Source organism: Bombus vancouverensis, chromosome 11 (genome assembly GCF_051014615.1).
Source record: "Bombus vancouverensis nearcticus chromosome 11, iyBomVanc1_principal, whole genome shotgun sequence".
Taxonomy (NCBI): Eukaryota; Metazoa; Arthropoda; class Insecta; order Hymenoptera; family Apidae; genus Bombus; species Bombus vancouverensis.
In genome coordinates this window covers 13065769-13080652 of record NC_134921.1, presented here as the reverse complement: position 1 = coordinate 13080652, position 14884 = coordinate 13065769, and the positions used below count along the sequence as shown (strand labels likewise).

Here is a 14884-nt window from a genome sequence, read left to right as displayed (position 1 = left end):
AAGGGGCGAACGCGAAAAAATGCAGAAACGACAGGAAGTGCGAAATGGAAAAAAATAAGCAGCGACGGAGGAGCGAGAAAGAGGGACAAGTCGAGTGGAGCGAGGGAGACGAAGGATCGGGGCGAGGGGACAAAGGGGTGAGAACGAGAACAGAGGGTACGGAGGAAGCAGTATGGATGTTCGCTGGAGTGTACACATCGGGAAGGGCGTGTGCAATGCGGTGGAATCGAGTAGAGGCAAGAGTCAAATGGAGTTGGCTGCCGGTGTGAAGAGACAAGAGGAAGATGAGCGGTGTTGAATCAAGTGTTTATTACTCTCTGGTTTGATTCTCCCTCGGATTCCAGGGCTCGATTCTTTCTCCCGTTTTTTCTTTTCTTTTTCGCTTTCCACTCGATACCGCCGGAGATTTCCGTACGCAATAATAGAATCGAAGATTCTAACAATGTAGAGTCAAACAACGTAGGTAAGTGGAGAGATGTTGACGACTTTTTCGGTCGGAGATAAGCATCGTCGTCGTTAAAAGATTGACAGAAGCGATATCATTTTCTCGTCGTACACTGTCAAAGCAAAGGAATTTGATTCGAGGGAGAGCAGGCGGTCCGTAATGGCGTGATTTCTGGTTCCTGGACGCTTTTTCACGATCTATTTATCATTCCGGGACCATTCATCGTCCCCCTCTCAATTAATAGCCCGTATACAGCATCTTTGCAGCAGGAAGAAACGTCCCACGCGATTTCGTTCCGGACGATGGGTCGTGGAGAGATTCCGCTTCCGGATACCGTTCCATTCGGCATGCATTTATAGCCCTTAAACGACTGCCTCCCCTTGTAACGCATCGCCATTGTCGCGGCCAGTGATCTCGAGGGAACGAGCAAACATCTTGATTGTTTCGTAATAAACGTCCAAGCGTTAGACGATTGGCCTTTCGGCGACCAAATTCGATCGAACGTTGTCGCCTTCGTCGCGTTTCCTGCCACGCTTTCGCATTGCTCGTATCATACAAACGTAAAGTCCAGTGAGATCGATGACAAGGTAAATTAGGATATACGACGAACGAAGAACGATATTTAACGGATGTCTCGTTGATAACTCGAGGAAAAATGTTCGTTTTAAGGGATTAAAATGTAACCGCTATCGCTTTGTTCGCTCCATTCGCGACAGCGATTCCATTCGCGACGTAACGTTCCAACGATGACAAACACACGCGCTACGACAGCAACACGGAGGATAGAGAGGAACGGACCCAACAAGAAGCGTCCGTGATGGCTCTTCATCGATGTAGCGATATACATTAAACGGGGAACCTGAACGAGAACGAGAGGCCGGGACGAAGAAGCATTGGCCGTGATTGAATTAATCTGTCAATTTGTCAATTACACGGATGAGTTTGTTTGGTGGCTGCGGTACGCGTACGTCTCTCCGTGCGTCTCCTCCGCGTTCATCGATCGCAAGTGGATCGTCGAATGTTTCTATACGTGTGTGCCTGCGTGAAAATCCTCGTGAACGGTGTCAGTGTGCTTGCGTGTATCTCTGTGTACACCTTGTACCTATGCTCCGTTCACGCTTGTGTTTAAGCTGTGTATGTGCGTGCGCGTGTGCGTGTGTGCGGCGTGCGTATGCCAGCGCACGTCTGTGCGCGGAATCGGGCATACGTAACCGCGTGGCTCGGGGCACAGATTCAACGAGCTCAATTGGCGCACCGAACGAGCAGGAGGATCGTATTGATTCTCCGGTTACATAGTCGCGGAGTAGAGACAGCTACGAGCCGGCTACTGCCTCGAGCAACCGGTCGTCTTTGTTTTAAGGCCGAGAGGAGTTACACGTTCTTGGGATCTTGAGGGATGATCGGCGAATCGCGAACGATATAGGAGATTCGGCGATTTTGCTTTTTCGCGATTCGCCTCGATAGGATTCTGGAAGATACGTTGATCGAAAAACGTCGGAGAAATCAGCTTGCTGGGATCTCGTTTCGGGCTTCCTGATAAATCGCGAACGATACAAAGATATAATTTTATTTAAATAACGTCAAAGTCTGTTCGTAACTTTTGATCGTCTCGTCTCTTCGCGTTTACGAAAAATCCTCTTCCGTGAAAGATCATCGGCGAATCGTCTGCTCGTCGAAAACGTTCTTCCAATCGACAAACAATAGTTAGCTCGGCCGCAAATCGTACGTCTCAGCCGATTACGGCAAAGAGAATACGAAATTACGCTATCGTATTTACCCAGCAGTGCTCCATTGTGCTCGTAGCTGTATCTAATTTGAAGTTCGTTCCAAGACGAGAGAGAACTTGGGCTTCTCGCGTTTGCGAGTAGATAGGCTCTTCCCGGCGATATAATATCGCGGCGGGGGCGGAAAGGGCGGAAGGCAGCGCGGGAACAGAGGGGTTTGTTGGAAGTGGCAGGATGGAGTGGTGGCGATGGTGAGGCCGGAGGGTGCGAGGGAACAGAGATAGGGGATGCGCAGTCGAGGGTTTCGCTTCCCGGTTTCGCCCCGAGGGCACCATTTCCAACGAAACCAAGCACGAGCAGGGACGGGATCTGGATCCTACTATATTCCAATTGCTTCCCTCCGTTTGATATGCGCCAATTTCGTCCAATATGTCGCGCCCCCTAGACCAACGCTTGCCAATCTTTTCGAGTAACGGTAACCAATAAGCTTGGTATCCTTATCCAGTGGACCACTGGAAATTCCTCTATCGTAGGTTAACTAATTTTTCATTAGGTTATCGAACATGGAGCGACCGATTTTTCGAGCGTAAAAAATCGCTCGGGATCTAGCGACTGAAAATCAATTTAGACGGTAGAACGTAGGTTCGAAACGATTCTGCCAGCGATACGCTCGAAGGAATGAAACGTGAAAGAATCGTGGCGAATAACAGTTCGATGAAACTCGATGAACGAACATTTTCTCTCTCGTGAATTACTTTCGTTATAATTTTCGATTATAATATAACAAGCGCTGCGCTGTTTTAACGAATTCTCGTTCTCCTCTTGTCGTACTTTAAATCTCGTCTTTTCTCTATCGTCCCTCTGCTTCGGTGTCTCGATCGAATCCGATAAATCATTTCGTCGGGAAATCCCAGCTCCAAATTCGCTGGTCACGTGCTGACGAGTGACCAGCGGTTCGCTTGGTTGTCGTGTTTCCGCGTTAGAACATCATTTATATAGTTTATCGGCCTGGTATACTTTTACACCCTGTTCGTCGGATACCTCGGTGAATAATGCATAAGAAACTTCCCCGTGATCGTGGATGACCGATGCATTTACGAATCTCAACAAGGTCGGCAATTTCGCAAAGAAATTTCATAAAGATATAGAACAAGATATAGAATAGAATATTTCACTTCGACGATCGAATCTTTTAAAGCGTCTTGGTGTCGATCGATTCTTTGGAAGGAAAAGATGCTTCCGAATTTTCTACACTTTTTTTTTCTTTCGTGTCCTCCGTCGGTCAGTGGAATCGGCAGAGATTGGCGATGACCTATTTCGAAGAGACCGTGCAAGCTCGATGAAGCTGAGTGAACTCACTCAACGGAAGCTACGTGGTGGGGATAGCTTGTAAACGTAACATAATGAGTTACAGAGGGGAATAAGCCAAATTTCCACCACCACGTTTGCCCACCCTCGCTATACCCGTCGAACCTTGACTGGCCATGGTTCGTCAACACGACTTCTAAAAAATGTTATATTCTATCCAATTTCTTTCTATGATTCCAATTTCTGTTCTTTACTTTGGTCCTTCTTACGCTCCAATTTGCAGTGAAATTTTCAGGGTTTCTGATTTTAATAGATCGCGAAAGCGAAAACAACGTGCTTCCATTATCAACGATCGATAAGGGAAAAACTTTTTTCACGAATCAAGAACCCTCGATCTTAAAATTCCTCGGCTCTCGAGCCTTCGTTTATGACTCTGTCACACCCGCGTTACGAAGTCTAATAGTTACGTAAGACCGAACTCATCTTGCATTCATCGGTTATTCGTCAACGTCGCTAACAATCGCGCGATCACCCTACTTCCGTTGCTCATTACTACCACCTTCGCTCACCCTTGAACGAACCCCATCTCGGACCCATTAACACGTCCTATGATTCCATAAAATCTTGGGAAACAACGATTTTCAGCGAGTAGGCGCCGAAGAAAAGATATAAAGCGCGCGCAGGCCCGAAATGGCCCTGTTGGAGTTTTCTCGGTGCACGGAGGGTGAAAGGTGGAGGATAGTCGTAAAGAAAGTGCTCGAGTAAGAGGTGGAAGCAGTCAGTCAGGTAGAGAAGAAGCCGGCAAACGTGCCGGGAATGCATGTACGCTCCCTTACTGTTACTATCCTCCGCTTCCTCTCTGGCCCACCTCCGCCGGGACCCTTGCATCCCCCTTGCACCCCGCTTGCACACTCGCTCTGCTGTATTATTGCCCGGCCGTAAATTTCGCCCGGAAAGCGATTTAGCGAGGAAGCGGCAGGGATAAATCTTGAAAAAGTCGAAAAGCGTAAAACAGCAGCCTCCAGGCGAAAAGTGGGGGCTGCAGGACGCGCGGGAGCGGAGACCCTCCAGGGGTACCGATATAAGGAGGAACGGTCTCGATCCACCTTTTTCACTGCGCCTCTTCCCTTGGTTTCCACGGAGGATCCCCTTTTTCCCCTCGAATTCCCTACACACACCCCGGTGCACCTTTTCGAGCCAGGGGCGTGTCTGCGCCCTCCTACACACCCCCTCCGCCACGTGTGTGCATTTCACCGTGTAAACGCGACGCGCTTGCCTCCCTTAACCGACTCTCTCTTTTCCTCTTCTTCTCTCGTCTCGTCTCTCTCTCTCTCTCTCTCTGATCTCCTTCCGTTACGCTGTTTCGACAAGAAGAAGAGCTTTCATCGTTTGGATGCGTCGATGTTAGATTTGAACGCATTCGCGGGAGTAAATTGAAGGACTTGGTTTTCGGATATGTTCGTGTGGCTAATAGGTGGGTGCTATTCTTGGTTTGTGACGAACGCGTGGAAGATTCGTCGAAGTCAAATCGTACAGCAGGGTCTTTCCTTCCATCTTCGTAAATACATAAATTCTTAGCTCTTTCCATTATGTTCTATCAAATATATATTCGACGAGGAGAGATATAGAAGACTTGTAAATATCATTTAAAATGAATGGACAAACGGTGTAATGCTTCTGTTAATAATAGACATAGCGAAAAGCGTACGATGCAATCGTTGCGTTGATCTGTACGCTATGGAGTAACGTACTACCGCGAATTAATAGAGATCAATAATCAATACGTTGAACGATGCGTGTACGTAAGTAAACGGGTTGATTAGAATACGATTACACGTAGTACGATTAATCCTCTTTACTGGAGAGCGTTTATTTTTCAAAGTCGATAACAATTATTTTATGAGAAGAGCGCGTACGCGAGGATCCGGTGCCCTCCAACGCGCAACGCGCAACACGTAAAATACAGATGGGAAGCAAGTAGCCGAAAATCGAGTCAATACCGAAACTCTTGCGAATTGCGCCGACCCAACGATACGCGATAGCGATTAAAGGTTAAATCAGCGATCGTGTGGAAAAATCATGACACAGGGCCACCTTGAAAACGCGCGAACAAAAATCGCGGCGTTTTAATCCCTTTGCGACGCGCGGGGTCCAGAAAGGGAGCGAGTTCTTTTTTTTCTCGCGCTCGCGGGTTAATACGATTTGCAAATCCACAGTTTCGGCCACCGTGTGACGGCCACGAGCTACTGAATAAATGATACGACCCGATTCGAGGATTGCTGCATTATCCGTCCTCGAATTCGTTGCTGATGCCGGCAATTATTCATGACCGCGTGGCGCCACTGCGATTAAGAGTCAATTTCGTTCGAGACCGACGCTGGTCGAAAGTCTTCCAGCGGACGCTTCTCCTCGAACCGAACGATCCCGGGGCCACGAACTCCACGAGAATTATGCGTGATACATCGATCGATATAGCGTACGTATATAAATTTTATGTTCGACGACTTCCTCGTTCGACGATCGATTGTAAAGTATCGAGTCAGCGTATACGTCGTTTCTTCGAAGTTTTATGAACTAATACCGTCCTATAATTATTCGATTTCAATGAACGATACCGAAAAAGAAGAGAATGATCGTAAGAAAAGCATCGCGAATAATCGGATTATATCGATCAAGAATGTTCTATTCCTGTTTGCGAGTGTGATACGATCTTTCGTGTCTGAGATTCGATTTTTTCGATGCTCTATATATCAACGCTATCAATTTCTTTCGAAGTCAAGAGACGCGGAGCATCGAATAAATACTTAAACGTTGCCAATAAAGTTTTCTAATCGTTGCCACTTACATCCATCAGCAATCCTCGACTGCTATATTTTTATCCAATTTTCTTTCATTCATCGAGAACATTGCGCAAGTACCCGTAATACAATGTTACGCCCGTATTGAATTAAATATCGCGAACGGAGACACCAATGAACCAATGCGAAATTAAATTAAATTTAAGTTACTTAAGCGCAATTTAGAGCGAGCTATCTGCTTTGCTTCAAGCGCATTAAACGCACCAGCCTCTCTAAGCACCGTCGTTCAATTGTCCACCATGTTGTATCGGTCTATTTCTTTTCTTTCTCCTTTCGCTCCTCTTTCTCTCGTGTTTCTCTTGTTTTTTCCTTTTTTTCCCCCCACCGCTTGTCTCTCCTGTAAAACATCCATTTTTTTCGACGAATGCTCGGGATTTTTCGAAACGACTGCGTCGGAAAGTGCTCGCACAAACAAATCGATCAATTTGTAATTAAATCAGGGAGCTCGTTGCGCTCTCCGCGAGTGCTTCTGTCAACAGCAGCGCCGTCGATTTATTTAAATTCGATTTAAATCCCGACGAGCTGTGTACTTTTCGCCCAAAAATAATTAAACATCGACTCCTCTGGCGGTTTATTTTTTTTTTTTTTTTTTCATCTTTTCTTCGATTTATTCCATTAAATTAAGTCATTCGCGCTGGATAAAATGGAAATCGAAATTCGATGAATGTCGGTTGAAAAAAAAGTGGCTCGTTCGATAGTTTGTATTCGAACGTTAGGCAATACGTTACGTACGTACGTGGTTGTGGATGCCAGCTTATGCAAATTCCACGAATTTTGGAAAAGTGGATCGCGCGACTTAAGATCAGCCAGTCGTTCTATTAAATTCGTAGCTCGTCGTTTTCATAGATTCGGTTAAACGTAAAATCGATGAAACGACCGCAAAATCGAGGTAAACGTTCTTCGAAGCGCGATAAAGTCTTCTTTCGCTCTAATTTCCGATACATACGTCTTTCGACGAGTGGCAACACGACACTGCTACTCGACGCTATTAATTAACTCGAGTTCGTATTAATCGTCCGGATACGAAGTTAATCGTTCGTTGCGTTCGAATCGACTGTGATCGCGTTAGTTTCAAGCGTTGCTTACATAATTTGCCGGCAGATTGCTATTTAACCGCGTTACTTTTAATCGACGTCGCCTTCACAGAAGAGGCTTCCGCGGTGCTTTCCCATCGGTTGATCGATAATTGCAATTTGATCCATCGTGTCTTTTTTCTTTTTCGCTTGCTCCGTCCTTTTCCATTAAACGTTTCGTTAAAAATTTAACTTCAACGTCTGATCGAATTTTACGTCGATTCCTTAAGCATACAGCTTTCGCGAATATCCAATTTCTGACTAATTTTTGCTCGGTGATTTCAATCGTTCGCAAAAGATAAAGTAATCGAACTGATTTTGTTTTTATATCGCGTTAACGTCGCGTAGTGAGCATTTTCGTCGCCGACTTTCGAGCGAACATTCCGCGAATGAAAATTGATGGGAATAATTAATTTATCCGAACATCTGTCCTGCTTGATAGGTGTGAGTTAGCACGAATTTAGATCTATCGTTTTGTTTGCGACTAGTCGAGTTAATGCGATCTTCATTCGCTCGCAGATGTGAACGTACGATATCGTTACGTGAAAAAAGAGAAGTAAAAGGCGAAATTGAAAATGAGTTACCCTGGAAACACTTTTACAAATAAACGTGTGTTGAAAACGACGCTGAAGGAAGTCCACGGTTGCCAATAAAGATCGTTGAAGTATTTTATTGACATTTTATGACGCTTAGTCACCGCCGTTGATTCAACGAAGTAAATTTAAACGATTCTCGAAAACAATATGCAATGTACAGTGTACAACGAGCAACACAGTGGAAGAATATATCGGTAAAACTGTCGTTCGTTGTTCGTTTGGAAGAACACGGCAACGTTCCGCTAATTATTTCGTGATTATCGATAGAAGCAGGAAAAAGCAGGAGATAGAGTACACGCGTATGTCGAGAAAAGCAAGGTTATCGAATAGAAAGGTGAATCGCACTCGACGAGATTTCACGACCTCGCGAGTGTCCTCATCCTCCGGTTATGTAGGCATACATACGCGTCTAGAGGAAGTCACCACACCGTGCACGGCGTAGAATAAACGGTCAGTGACGCGCGGTAATGGCCGACATCCTAATCCTGGCCCCCTACAGCTTAATGCCATACACTCCGCAATGATAATGCTGCATGTGCTTTTTGTCATTACCAGTAGTCACCGTTCTACCCCGTAATGAGCATCGCCGCGTCAGCTCCTTCGCTAGGATTCGCCGTTACCCGATATCTTGCGATCGACCCTCTGTCCTCGATCGCGTTACGAATTTTCATCCGGTTCTCCAACGAGTCGTTCCGCGATTTCTCACTTTTGCGTCGGATCGCTTCTTTCTTTCCTATTTCCGTTGCGTTGCTAACGGAGAATCGTTTAAACCGGACAAACCGACAATTTCGCTGAACGACGAAAGAGCTCGATTCGATGATAAAAGATCGAACGAGCTTCTATCCGTCGATCAAAGCCTGTAAACTGTATCCGAACTAGACTCTAAACTGCGTTCGTTTAATCTATAAAACGAATAAGAGGTAGCATCTCGTGTATATACGCCACGTAAGAGAATCGCACGGTTACACGGAATACGTGCTGTAATTTATTCTTCGCTCGTTCATGACTCGGACTTTATTCGGATAATTCGATCTAACCGAGGTACGGATAATTATAATCGAGATGCTACTGTATGCGAAGATGGAAAAACGTGCGGGTAGGTTGGACCGAACACGCGTGATCGTCACAGGCAAAGACATGACGTCACAGGTCTTGACCCCCTACTTGTACGTATAGATATAGTGGCGTTCCGAAGCGTCATCTGCGGGCCCAAGACGTGGAGAGACGAGGAGGAAGCGGAGCGGGAGAGGTGGCCCGCAGCTGCCGCCCTGGCTGCCAACACAATAATATCTAATTAATTTATTAATGAGGTTAAGTTGGCAGGATTGGACGGCAGACAGCGCGAGCCGCCGGTTCGTACGGCGTTGGCCCGTTTTACTGGAACGTCTTTTCTCTCGTTTGCTCTCTTTCTCTCCGCTGCTTCTCTCGTCGCGAGAATGAATTAAGCTTAATCAGAGCAAAAGTGTTGGGCGCGCGTGCGAGCAGGGCCGCAACGGCCCTTCGCGCTTTCCAACGTCTTCTCGAATCTTTGCTTTTCCATCGTGTTTCATTCTCGGTTACCGCAGCCGCTTGCCCTACGATCTCTTTAACACGTATCGTTTATATCGATGATATTGTACTCGTTCGTTACGACGAGACGAAACTCGGACAAGTTGCTTCTCCATCGAAATGAATCTCGCCACTAGAATACTTTTAAACGATCGCGCGTAGCTTAACGACATTATATTTTAATGCAACCTCTATCCAAGAATCATGCGACAATCTTCAAGATCGTTATCGATCGATTCTAATTCACGGCGCCACGGATTTTAATCCGTTCGACAACGGTGCGATCGTTCGATCGATTCCAACGCCGTGCTTGGCTTTCTCGAATATTCCGTTCAACGAATAGAAGCACAATTTATATTTATACCGATTGTCAGCTTGAGCCTGCGTGTCAATTAAATCCATCAATTACATCGAATCGTTTAACCCGACCTTATCGTAATGTCTTGTTGACAATAGCCTTAATACGTTATATTATAAGATTTCATAAGTTACCTTTTTGCATCCACGCTTTTACGATCCTTCGTTTTAACCGTTCGATCGAATCGAGTGTTCGAGGCATCGACGGTGCGAGTTTATTCTGTTATTGGTACTTGAGGCGTTCGAGTGCACTTCGTCGTGGCTACAAGTCAAATAACATGGCGGTATGACGTTCGTTCTCGAGATCGTCGCGGTGTAAAAAAATGCTCGAAGAACGGAATCATTCGGGAAAAATCATATCGCGTTAAATTCCGACTCGGCTCTCCAGCGGAAGCTTCGGCTGTAGACAGCTCGAGTCCCCGGAGGGATTCACGGTGCCGGTTGACGAGAACGAGCACGGACAGCCGCCCTTATACCCATCATCGTCAACCTCTTTCCAGCGGTTCGTTCAGCTTCTTCTCTCGGCGAAAATCCCCTCAACGGCTATCCTGTTATTACGTGGCCATAAAAAACAGTCGCCTTTCACGGCCACCGTATGGCGTCGCGTCGCATCGCGTCGCAGATATCCACGATGCTTTCTATCCCGAAACTACTGGAATCGCACGGCGAAACGATCGAAACGGAAACTAAAGGTCGGCCAATGGATCGTATTGGAATAATTCGACGCGATCGTCGAACAATCGCGCTGCATTAGTTATTAGACGATAAAATACGAAACGATGGAAAATCGCGAACAGATATCGAAACGATAAAGAGACGATGCACGGAAGACCGAGCCAAATGAATAGTCGAATGTGCATATATTTGCGGTGGTGGTGAATTTAAATACTCTGACGCGTTCACTCTAGGACCGATACGCCTGCAAAATTGAGTTGCATTTGATTCGGCTGTTTGTGGAATGTTGTTTTTGATGGTACTACGGCTTCGAAACAAGTGATTCAAAAGTGAAAAATGAAGAAATAGCAATCGGGAGAAATACGCGTAATAAATTTGGAAATTTGAGAGAATAACGCGCGGAGTTAAAAATTCCTCGACCGATTAAATTTAATCGCATGATATCGAATCGAAAAGGTACTGTATAAACAATTGTTAAACGATTCACAAATTACTATAGTTTGGTCGAAATGCGTTTAAAGCATTGAATCAATATTCAAAGATTCAAAGTACCGTTTGTGGTCTTGCGTCATTTGCAAATATTCGAGGTAAATATTTTTGATGCGTTGCGTCAGTAATGTCAATGATTTGATACGCGACAAACGACGAACGCCAGCAAAGTGTAAAAATTCGAAAAAGACGAGAAATATTTTATAACGTTGGAAAAGATTCGTGAATCGAACGGTATCATCTTCGAAACAGCGCGCACACTTCCGCCCGATACAAAATTAAACAACGATATCGATTTTTCGAATCGAATACGTTTGGTAACACTATCGATAGCAACTAATAGCTATAAAATATCATTTACTTTAAACGAGATAAAATTATTCGATGTCAAACTCGGTGATTCTGATCCGTCGGATGCCATGATCTGCGACTATAGTTAGTTTACTTTCTACCGTAGTTCGTAAATAAGCAAGTACTCCCCGCGAACATCACCTGGCAAGTATTACTTGAAATATACCATTCGGATATATTTATTTTATTTACGGAAATTGAAGGAGATGCAAAATCAGACGAGTAACGGCAAAGAAGTTATGGGAAATGATACTGTATTTGTCTATCGGAGATTGTAATTTATAAGCACATTAAAGTGCATAGGCATTATACGATATTAACAATTCCTGCCATTACAATTGTACCGAAACGATTGAAACACTTGATTCTTTCGAATATTATCCAATTTTCTCAAGCACCCTATCAAACATAATTGAAAATATAGCCAAATGCTATTATAGCGGGTTCAAACTGGTAAATTAGCTTGGTACGAACCAGTTACACTTAAGGAAATCCCTTGCTGAATTAATTTATTCGCGAAAACTGTTGCGAGGCTGTATACAACTGAAAACTCGTCCATTACATTTTTATCCGTAAACCTTTGATAAATTTGTCGTCGATAAAAATGTCCTGTACTAAAAGTTCACGAGTATATTTGAAATTTCTGTTAATACGTGCACGTTGTACTATGATCATCGTTGTCCGACGAACTAAGGCTTCTGCTACTTTTTCTGCTGGTATTTTTTTCCCAATTGTACCGAATTATATAAAAAACGAAATTTTAGAAAATGTTCGTCTTTTACAATTCGAGCGCCGAAGATGCTAAAATTGTTCGTCGAATTGCAGTAAGGAAAGAAAAATTTAGATTCCTCTCGGTCGTGCAGTCCGGGATTAAGAGTTGAAAAGGAAGATCGTTGGGAACAGTTGGAATATCAATCGCTCACCTTGACCAAGGGTGGACTATGCGTAGGTGGATGATAGTGTCCCGAAGAAGGGCTCGCGGGCGGCCCCGCGCCCCCGGGTGAAATGGTACCGCCTCCGGGGGTGAGAATCCTGGACTCGTGGCTGAACAACACTTTCCCGATTACCTCCGCACCCTCGCGGATCACCGTCGACCTTCCGAACCCCTTTACCGTGCGACGCGCTCGCGAGATCCACGATCTACCCCGAACCTTGTCTTCCCGCCAACCGTTCCCCTACAGTCTTCCCGATCACTGACACAACGATGATTTACTCGTGCCCTCGTTTAACACTGACACCAGTTTCTCGTCGTATGTTATTTATTACTTTCGATAATATATACTTGGACGTGCGGATAATATTCGTCGACGACACTTTGGAAACATCAGACCGGCAACGAGTCTTTGAGGTTTCTGTTCTTGCTTCGGCACTTTGATTCGCAAACACTTGTTGAATTGTATCGTTGTTCGGTTAATAAACGCACTGTTCGAGGTGTACGTGGCGGAGTTTGCCTGTTTCCATTGGTATCTGTAGGCTCTCGTGAATTTTGGTGGCGAGTCGTTGAAAGTTCGGTCGACCTGTTCGATCCTTAGATTTGCCCTCGAGGCAGATGCACATACCCGACAGTTTTCGAAGATCGCAGACGTGAATTTCCGATCGGAATTGAGGTATACGAAAGTTTCGTCGAACCAGCTGATCGACGCGCAAGAAACGAGTATCCGTTACGCGTCACTTACTCGAACAACGTCCTCAAACTTTCTTCACGAGCCCTCCTTATTCACAGCAATTAGTCAGTCTTCTACGAGAAGTCTTCCATCTTTAAACTTCTCCTTCCATCAAGCTCCAATGAAACTTCTACGGGAATTCTCGATCATCCAGCTGACGCGAGATGACATGGATCACCTAACAAATCTTAACACCAACGATCTTACAACGGTATTCACCTAGTCCTCGATCACCTCGTCCTCTCTCTCTCTCTTTCTCTCTCTTCTCTCTCTCTCTCTCTTTCTCTCTCTCTCTTTTGCTCTGGAGTTCTAACACGGAGTCTTCGAATAAAAAGACGTTTTCCAAGAGAATCTCGTCCTCGACACTGTTAACTCATCGAGTCCTCGGGTCCTTCTCGACAGCATCTGTGATGTTACGAGCGGAGCTTGCACCGATCCGATCGCTGCGTGATGTTCGAACGAGTATGATCCGCGGGCCGTGATCGTGTTGGCCGAAAAACCGGAGGAGTCGCGATTCGAGGCGTCGAAGAGGGTCCCAGAGCTGGATTGTGTGTCGCGATACGGTGTCGCTTCGACGGCCAGGCAGCAAAAGCGTGTTCGATAGGCGGAACCACGCAGGCGTCGAGCGACTCGCGAGGCGTGGTCTACGATTTCTCTTCTCTGTTCGACCATCCGAGTTGATCGCGTCGTTGCAACCGCTTTACGCGGGGGTGGCGGAATCGCCACGTGGTTTTATTGGCCAAATAACGCGTACGACAAACATCCCTACCGTGGGCAACCCGAGTGTCTCCCCGTGTGTTGTAACTCACCCTCGCATCTACGCGTAGGCACTTTGGACGAGAGGAGAGGCAATAGTCGTCATGGTGTAAATCGTGTTTACCCCTCGTCCATAGTGATTCTCTCGTTTGTATCAGCCGCGCTCCACCTCGACCCCCCCCCCCGCCTCTCTCCCTCTCTCTCTCTCTCCTCTTCGAGTCGCTCTTCGTTTATCCTTGTTTGTCGTGGCTCGCGAACAACCTCCCTCTCCGAGGAAGGACGAACGCGTCGTGCTGTTCATCCTCCTTCAGGCCGTATCTTGGACGACGTTCCTGGCTCTTGCATGCCGGACATTTGGCCAACTCGCAACTAAGCGCAAGAACTCGTGTTTGTATATACGTATACGGACGTGAACGACGTTTGCCTCTTCGCGGTTCACTCTGCACCTACTTGAACGCTTTCTTGTGTTTGAGTTTCGCCGAGAGGCTCTTAAGATACGTATTATAATTTTCGGTAACTGAGTCGAATTAATCCGTTATACGCACGAGTTACGTCGTTCTTGTCCCTTTCTATCTTTATTTTACGTATTTCGACAGTTTAAACGCGTCCGAATATCGTACACTCGGTCGTAAGAGTCTTCGCTATTTCTCTTTACGAAGACATTTCTTTACCTGAAGACTTCAAAAAACTTTGAAAGTGCTATTTGGAAGGACGACGTATCGTACGAGCCGATTCCACGGAAAGAAACGTCAGCTCCGTTCAAATTGAAAGCAACGTTGTATCTCTTTCGATGAACAAAAATTGAAATCAACCTTGGACCGAGTCGGGTCTCAAGGCCAATAAAAGTAACAAAAGAGAAAGAAGAAAAAGAAGTGGATAAAATCTGATACAAGGAATCCGGCGTCTCGATTTTTCCGCAATTTTCCCGAGGCTTGATCGGTTCCAATTTCATCCCCTATCGAATTGCGCTTTGCCGGGAATTCAAGATACTCGTATATTCGCCAAGCAAAAACGTAGAGCCTTCGCCGATGACGTTTTCG

General features: G+C 45.7%; 1 protein-coding gene across 1 annotated transcript in view; it reads right to left on the bottom strand.

Moving 5' to 3' along the window:
- Drgx (Dorsal root ganglia homeobox) overlaps positions 1–13663 on the bottom strand; it is a 39468-nt gene extending 25805 nt beyond the window's left edge. Inside the window, exon 1 of the mRNA XM_033329958.2 lies at positions 12348–13663. The gene's annotated coding sequence lies outside the window, so the exon portion shown is untranslated. The remainder of the gene's footprint in view (positions 1–12347) is intronic.
- Between the last annotated feature and the right edge of the window lie 1221 nt (positions 13664–14884).